The sequence below is a fragment of the Tupaia chinensis genome, unplaced genomic scaffold (genome assembly GCF_000334495.1).
Source record: "Tupaia chinensis unplaced genomic scaffold, TupChi_1.0 Scaffold000101_1, whole genome shotgun sequence".
NCBI lineage: Eukaryota > Metazoa > Chordata > Mammalia > Scandentia > Tupaiidae > Tupaia > Tupaia belangeri.
Genome location: NW_006159565.1, coordinates 8,721,927 through 8,728,932, shown reverse-complemented (window position 1 = coordinate 8,728,932; position 7,006 = coordinate 8,721,927). Strand labels below are relative to the sequence as shown.

Below are 7,006 nucleotides of genomic sequence, written 5' to 3'. Positions count from 1 at the left end.
GGGAAAGAGAGGCTTTGTAGGAACATACAGAAAGAAGTGTAATGAGCACCTGTTAGGTTTCTGTATGAATTACAAGGCACTCCCTCTGGGAAGACAACATACATCCCTTTCTTTAGTCTAAACCTCAGCCCCTAGAGATGAATATGACTTTAAAACAAATGACGGAACTTCTGGAACCCCTTACCAGAAGCCTTTGTGATACATGCAAATTGAACAATATACGTGGTGGTCCTAAGTGAAACCACAGAGGGGCAATTGTATCCATGCCTCTCAGGCTTTGAAATCCTGTTCATTCATCTATTCGTGCTTTCATTCATTCAAAGGCTACATAGTGAGGTCCAGATTTATTTGGTGTGACTGCAATTGTAAAGAAGGAAAGACTAACTTTGTGTGATTCAGTCATGGAAAACCAGAGGGCCACCAGGCAGTGCCCTAGAAACAGCCAGTGGATCAGTACCAGGCTGGACTCAGAAACCTACCTTCTAGGTCTAGGCTTGTGGGTCATTCTCCAGCTCAATGGTTTTCTGGATTGTGTTCTGTTAAAACAGGGAGTTAGATCCCCAAACATAGCTTGTTCCCTACTCTTTTCAGTCCCGTCTGATGGGACTGTTCTCAGAACTAGATGCATTTTAATAGGGAGTTGTAGAGAAGAAAATAGCTTTAAAACAAATGGCTAAACTCTGACCACCCCTTCCATGAAGGTGAGCCTTTCTAGAAAGGCAGCTGGTAGCTGAGGTTCTTTCTCAGCTTTCTGATCATGCTCTTTACAGGGAGGTTGTTGAGAGAGGTGTTTGCCCTCTGCAACAGCTTCAGTCAGCACGGGCTCCCTCCTGCATCTCTGCTGGTCCAACTTGAAAACCTTCAGCTCCTCAGAGTCAATCCCTTCACGTGGTTGTGAAAAGCCTGCACTGGACCCTTTATGAGCTGAGCAACTTTGGTAGGATTCTAGACTGCAGTTTTCTCAACTGTACAATGAGGGTGGTGATAACTGTACCCATGTAGTGGGGAGGGAGCTTTGGGAAGCAATTGCTTGAAATTATGTCTGAAAAAAGTATTTGGATGAGTCTGGCATAGAAAAGGCATTTGAAAATTCAAGTAAAGGAGGTAGTGAAAACAGTAGCTTGACCTGAGGGGAAGAGGAAAAATAGTAAGAGTGAGAACTAGGACAGGCTAATGAGAGGAGGAACAGAGGGAAAAAGAAGAAGAAGAAGAGGAGGAGGAGGAGGAGGAAGAAGAAGAGGAAGAAAAGAGGGAGAAGAGGAAGAAGAGGAAGAAGAGGAAGAAGAGGAAGAAGAGGAAGAAGAAGAAGAAGAGGAAGAAGAGGAAGAAGAGGAAGAAGAAGAAGAAGAAGAAGAAGAAGAAGAAGAAGAAGCATTTTTACCGCAAAGAAGCAACTCATTTTATAGGTGAGAAAACTGAGCCACAGTGAAATAGCATGCCCAATGTGCAGTCCCTCATTTTTCAAATACTCCATTTTCCTGTACCTGTTATTGTACTAAAAATAATAGCAGATAGGTGAGGCTTCTCTGAAGTGTTTATGACCTTGCCAATTGCCATTCCTTCTGATTCTCTTCTTGTTTTCTTTACACTTATGTTTTTGCCTGCATTTGAACTTCCCATGGATAGAATCATAAGTGCTATGTTCTTTTGCATTTGGCTTCCTTTGGTCAATAGTATATTTGTGAAAATCATCGATATTTTTAGGTGTGGTTTTAATTTGTTCATTCTTACTCAATATGGTATTTCATCCTAAGAACATTTATGTATTAATTTCACTCATACGTTCTACCACAATGGGCATTTGGGCCCCTGCCATTTTCATTATTTTTAATTTACATTTATTTATTTCTTCCATGAATGAGAAACAGAAAGAGAGACAGACAGAGTCAGCACCCCCAACAGGGCCTTTATGTCACGGTCCACTCCCAGCCTCAGCCAGTCCTACATCAGGGGCATGCCCATGCTCAGTGTACTCGGGGAAGTCTCTGGATAAAAAACTGAAACCTTCCCTGTGGCTCAGCCTCTCAGAGTGTTGTGTTTCACAGCTGAGCCACAGTTATCCCTACCCATGTCACTTTTAAAGTTCCAAGGAAGAATGCAATGACCTCCATTGCTATATTCTAAGCAATCCATGTTTGGGACCTGCCATTACTAAATGGCCATTACTAAATATCCTTATCCAGTTCTCTCTGGCACACTAAATAGCTCTCATGTTCGCATGAAGTGCTGTTTGCCATTCATCCATACCACCTTCCCTAGTGAGTTAGTCATCATCTGTTTTCTTTCATCCTCATCATCTCTACAAAGAGTGCAGCAGAGTTGAGGAGTAAGTCAATGGTGTGCTAAAGACCAATATTCTTGAGCCAGTCCCATTCAAATTATTACATTGGACAGGAGCTATATTTAGGGGAGGATGGAGAATTCAAAGCAACTGAAGACCCTCTTATTCCAAACAACATTTCCAGGAAAGAAATTAGGACAGCATGTCACAATGAAGGAAAAAGACCTTGAAGACAACTTACCAGGTAGGGGCTTTTTAGACTCAGTTTTCTTATCTGTAGAATGGATGATGTGTGAAGATTGGATTTAATGTACACTACCAGGAATAGGTGATAGCTATTTTTTTTTTTTGGAGAGATTTTCACTGTAGGGCGCGTGCGCTCGCCAGACAGAGAGAGACATAGAGACAGAAAGCGAGAAATCACCCCCCAGGGGGGATGGCCACGCCGCAATCCCTTCTCCTCCATTCTCCTCTCGGGATCTTGGGCACGCACGCACACGCGCCCGGCGTGAGTTTTAAGCCACCGGGTCCGGGACACGAACCGCAGTCGACTATGTGGGAGTCCAGAGACATAGCCATTACGCTAACTGCTGGTTCCCGCTATTATTTTTTTAATATGTCCTCGGTGTCTGGGAACCAGCAGTTAGTGTAATGGCTATGTTGCTGGACTCCCACGTAGTCGACCGCGGTTCGCGTCCCGAACCCGGTGGCTTAAAACCCACACCGGGCACATGTGCGTGCGTGCCCAAGATCCTGAGAGGAGAATGGAGGAGAAGGGATTGTGGCGTGGCCATCCCCTCTGGGGGGTGATTTCTCGCTTTCTGTCTCTCTGTCTCTCTCTGTCTGTCTGGCGAATGCACGTGCCCTATTGTGAAAAACCTCTCAGACAAACAAACAAACAAACAAAATATGTCCTGGGTGTCCAAAATTTTCTGTTTACCTCTCTAGGTCCATTTTCACCCCCACCATTCTAAGCCTTGGGCACCTGATGTTCATAAATTAAATCAATAGCCTTTCTTGCTCCCTGGCTTCCAGTTCAGATTGGCCAAGGTTAAACATGGCAGAAGATAAGAGAAAAAAAAAAGAGGGAAGTTGTACTGTTTGGTAAGCCACCAGCTCTCACCAGCTCTCATCCCTACACACACACACACACACACACACACACACACACACAGCTCTCTCTTTCTATCTGGGTAACAGTAACCTCTCCCAGGGTGTATAAGGTCTCCCCTGGTCTTACTGACCCTTGTGTACTAGAACATCTGCAGTAGTTTCTGGCCATTTTGCCCAGAAATGCACAAATCACTCCTCTTTTAAGCTCTCTTTAGCTTCTCCTTAGCTTGAGAGTACCATTCATTTTCTGCTCAGATTCAGAAGGATACATTCTAATATTACAGTGTTTATACTGACAAGAGTACTACACATAGAGACATGTTCTCTGTTGCACACACCCCACCCATAACCACCTCCCAAAAGAAAGCCTTTGAGAAGCTTGTGGTTCTCTTTTCTTGGACCACAACTAACTGAGTGCTAATGGGAGAATTATCTTTGGTGAGAACAAACCTGGGAGGTGCTTTGTTTCTCTAGGATCAGAGAAGGAAATTGTAGAAAGGCAGGGAGGTACTTGGTTGGAAGTAGGTTGGGTACCCTCTGGTACTTGGCCTTCTGCCCTTTCCATGGGTCCCTCAGATGAGGAGAAACCCAAAAAATATCCTGCTCACAAGCCATGGCTCTTCATACTTATTTTGGCTTATTAGTGTGTTAGAACAGTATCCAGATAGTCTTTTTAGAGGAGATGAGAAATCATAATTTGGTGATGTTAAAAAATCAGTATGGGACCAGACAGTGGTGCAGAGATAATACCACACTCTTCAAGATTGACCTGCATGGGAAGGTTCTGGGCTTGTGTCTTGGAGTCCTCCATGAAAATGGCAGGCATGTCCACGCTCATGCCCAGGACTGGCTGAGTCTGGGAATGGATAATGGAGTGCTGCCATTCTGTCTTTCCTACACATGGAAGAAATAAAAATGAATAAAGAGTCAATAGATGGTGAGTTGTAGAGCCATAGTTAAGAATCTGGATAATTTTATTCTCTTAAATTGAAAGTTTTCACTTAAGAATTTTCCACTTTCTGCCTTGTATTTTATATGCATATAAGCATTTCTTAACTTCCTCTCTGTAATCTGAGCTCCTTAAAGATAAAATGCTATCCCAATATAATTTTCATATTATCAAAAAAATATGACTCTCATACAACTATAGACCCAACATATGTCAAAAACTTAATTAATATATTAATGAGAGAACTAGGGAGATGCTAATGCCAGCTCAGAGTATTTAAGGAACAGATATTTGAAAAATTAGTTGAGAAAATCATGATTAAATAAGTCTGTAAGTTAAAAACAAACTAATGCTAATGTCCTATAATTCCATAAAACAGTAAGCATTGAGTTACTGTTTCTCCTAGGCAAAAAAAAAAGAAAAATAAATCTTTTCTACAGAGTGAAAATCTACAAGTTAGCATGGACCACAATCAATAAATAGTAAATAGTGAGCCAAACAAAGATACATTCTCTAGAGAATTAGATAATCTTGGACAAGCCTGTCATACTGTACCCCAGTATGACCCAATAAACTCTTAGTCATCTTTAGTTTCATTTCTAAATTTTGGATAATTTCTCCTAACAAGTCATGTGCTATCGGAACTGTCTCACCTCAGCACCATGTGTGGCACATAATCAACACCCTGGAAGTGCTCATTGAACGAATCCATGACCCATGAGTACAGTATACCCATCACTTATAAAGAAACGTTAGCCATGCTAAGTCAAGGGCCTGCAATTGTATCAACAGCTAGTTTTTAAGCAAGGATCAAACCATTTCCCTGGAGGAGAATAGAGCAGCAGCCCAAATAAGAACAGTCTATACAGGCAAGTTGGAAAGGGAACCGGTACTGGAGGCAGTACTGGTTTTCTCTTCACCTCAGGTCATGTTCAGTCTGTGATAGGTCTACATTATGTTATAGTGTCAATAGAGACTCCCTAATAAATGAGAATTACTAGTTTCTGGCAGCCCACAGAGCTGTACAGGTGCATTGTGGAAGTGCCAGGCAGTGTCACCTCAAAATCTTTGCAATATTGCTCTTAACAAAGAAGCATATGTAAATGAGGGGAATCGTAGGCAGGGGGTTGGAATTTTCCAACAGATTTCACCCTGCATTGAGATAACAAGTAAAAAGATAGGAGAAAGAAGATGTCCAAGTTGTATCTGTTGGGTTGTCTGGAAAGTCATGACACATATTTTGCATAGAAAAAACACATCATGACTTTTCTGACAACCTAATACATGTTATGCCTTTAGAACCCTCATATGTTTGTTTATCTCCTCATCTTCAATTTTTATGCTTTCAGCCTTTGAAATAAGGCTTCTCTCTGTTTCTTAAGTGCTGCAAAATAATTTCTTCAAACAAGTATCTCTGGAAAATTCCATTCCAAGAATATCAGAACTGAACGCACTAAGAGGTTTCCTGTGGTCCCCATCCTATCTTGCCATGGCTATTTTACAGAAGAAAGAACTGAGGTCCTGGATCATTTGTATTTTGCTGTTTAACAAATCAGTCTGAATCTTCTAGCCACAAACATTTATTATTTCTCATGATTACCTGGATCAGCGTGATGGCTCTTCTAATCTGAGCTGCTCCAGCTGGGGCTGGATGGTGTTAAGATAGACTCCACCCCAGTGACTGGTCATTGGCAGTCTGTTGGTGGAAGGTAGCTTGTCTCTGTTCCACATGTCTCTCTCCACTCAACAATCCAGCTTCTTCACAAAGTGGATTGCAAAGGGCAATACAAATAGGCTTGCTCCAATGCACATGCACTTTTCAAGTCTCTGCTAACTGGTGTCCCTTTGGCCACAGTAAGTAGCATGGCCAAGCTCAAAGATACTACGGGTGGCAACTACCCAAGACATGGAATTTAGAGAGAGGAAGAATTGGTGAACATTTTTTCAAACCAGTCTACAACAGATAGTTGGACCTAATAAACAAACCAATAATTTGGTGCCTCTTCAAATTATTGGGTTGTCAGAAAAGTCATGATGAATTTTTGCATAGAAAAACACCTCATGACTTTTTTGACAACCCAGTAAGTCCTGTAAAATGGGCCTTAAATATTAATAGTTATACTCTGTTTTCTTTGCTAGCAATGAAGAAAGCACAACTTGAAAAAAAACATTAATAATCCATACTCATGGAATATTTGCTCAAAACTTGACTTAAGAAGATTCTGAGCTCTAAGGTGCTGAGAAGGGAAGACCAAACCCCCTGGTGGCCAACTATGGCCTGTCCTTGATAATCCTAAACAAGTTAGTTCTGACTTTAAATTCAGATACTTCTCTCAGCCTTGCCTTTAACTCAATCTGAAGCTCTGCCTCATATTCAAAGGAAGTTATGAAAATATTCTTTCTAGAAAACCATTCCTCTGACAAGGATTCTGGAAAATAAAATTTTTCCATCTCCTTCCATTTGAAGAGATATTTAGGTGATGGGTGGAGGTTTTTCTGGCCAAATTGGCTCTCGATTCTTATAGTCTACTTTGTACATGTTTTCTTTGACTTGAAAGAATAATTTGTGCTTCATTTTTTTAGTTCATTTTTTAGCCTAACAGAACATAAAGGAATGGGTCTTGGAAAATTACCCCCCTGCTTTTTTTTTTTTTTTTTTTTTT

The 7,006-nt window shown here is 41.3% G+C and overlaps 1 protein-coding gene across 1 annotated transcript in view; it reads left to right on the top strand.

Annotated features, from left to right (window-relative positions):
- The window catches only part of ISM1 (isthmin 1), an 84,938-nt gene that overhangs the window by 38,838 nt on the left and 39,094 nt on the right, over positions 1-7,006 (top strand). The window lies entirely within an intron of this gene.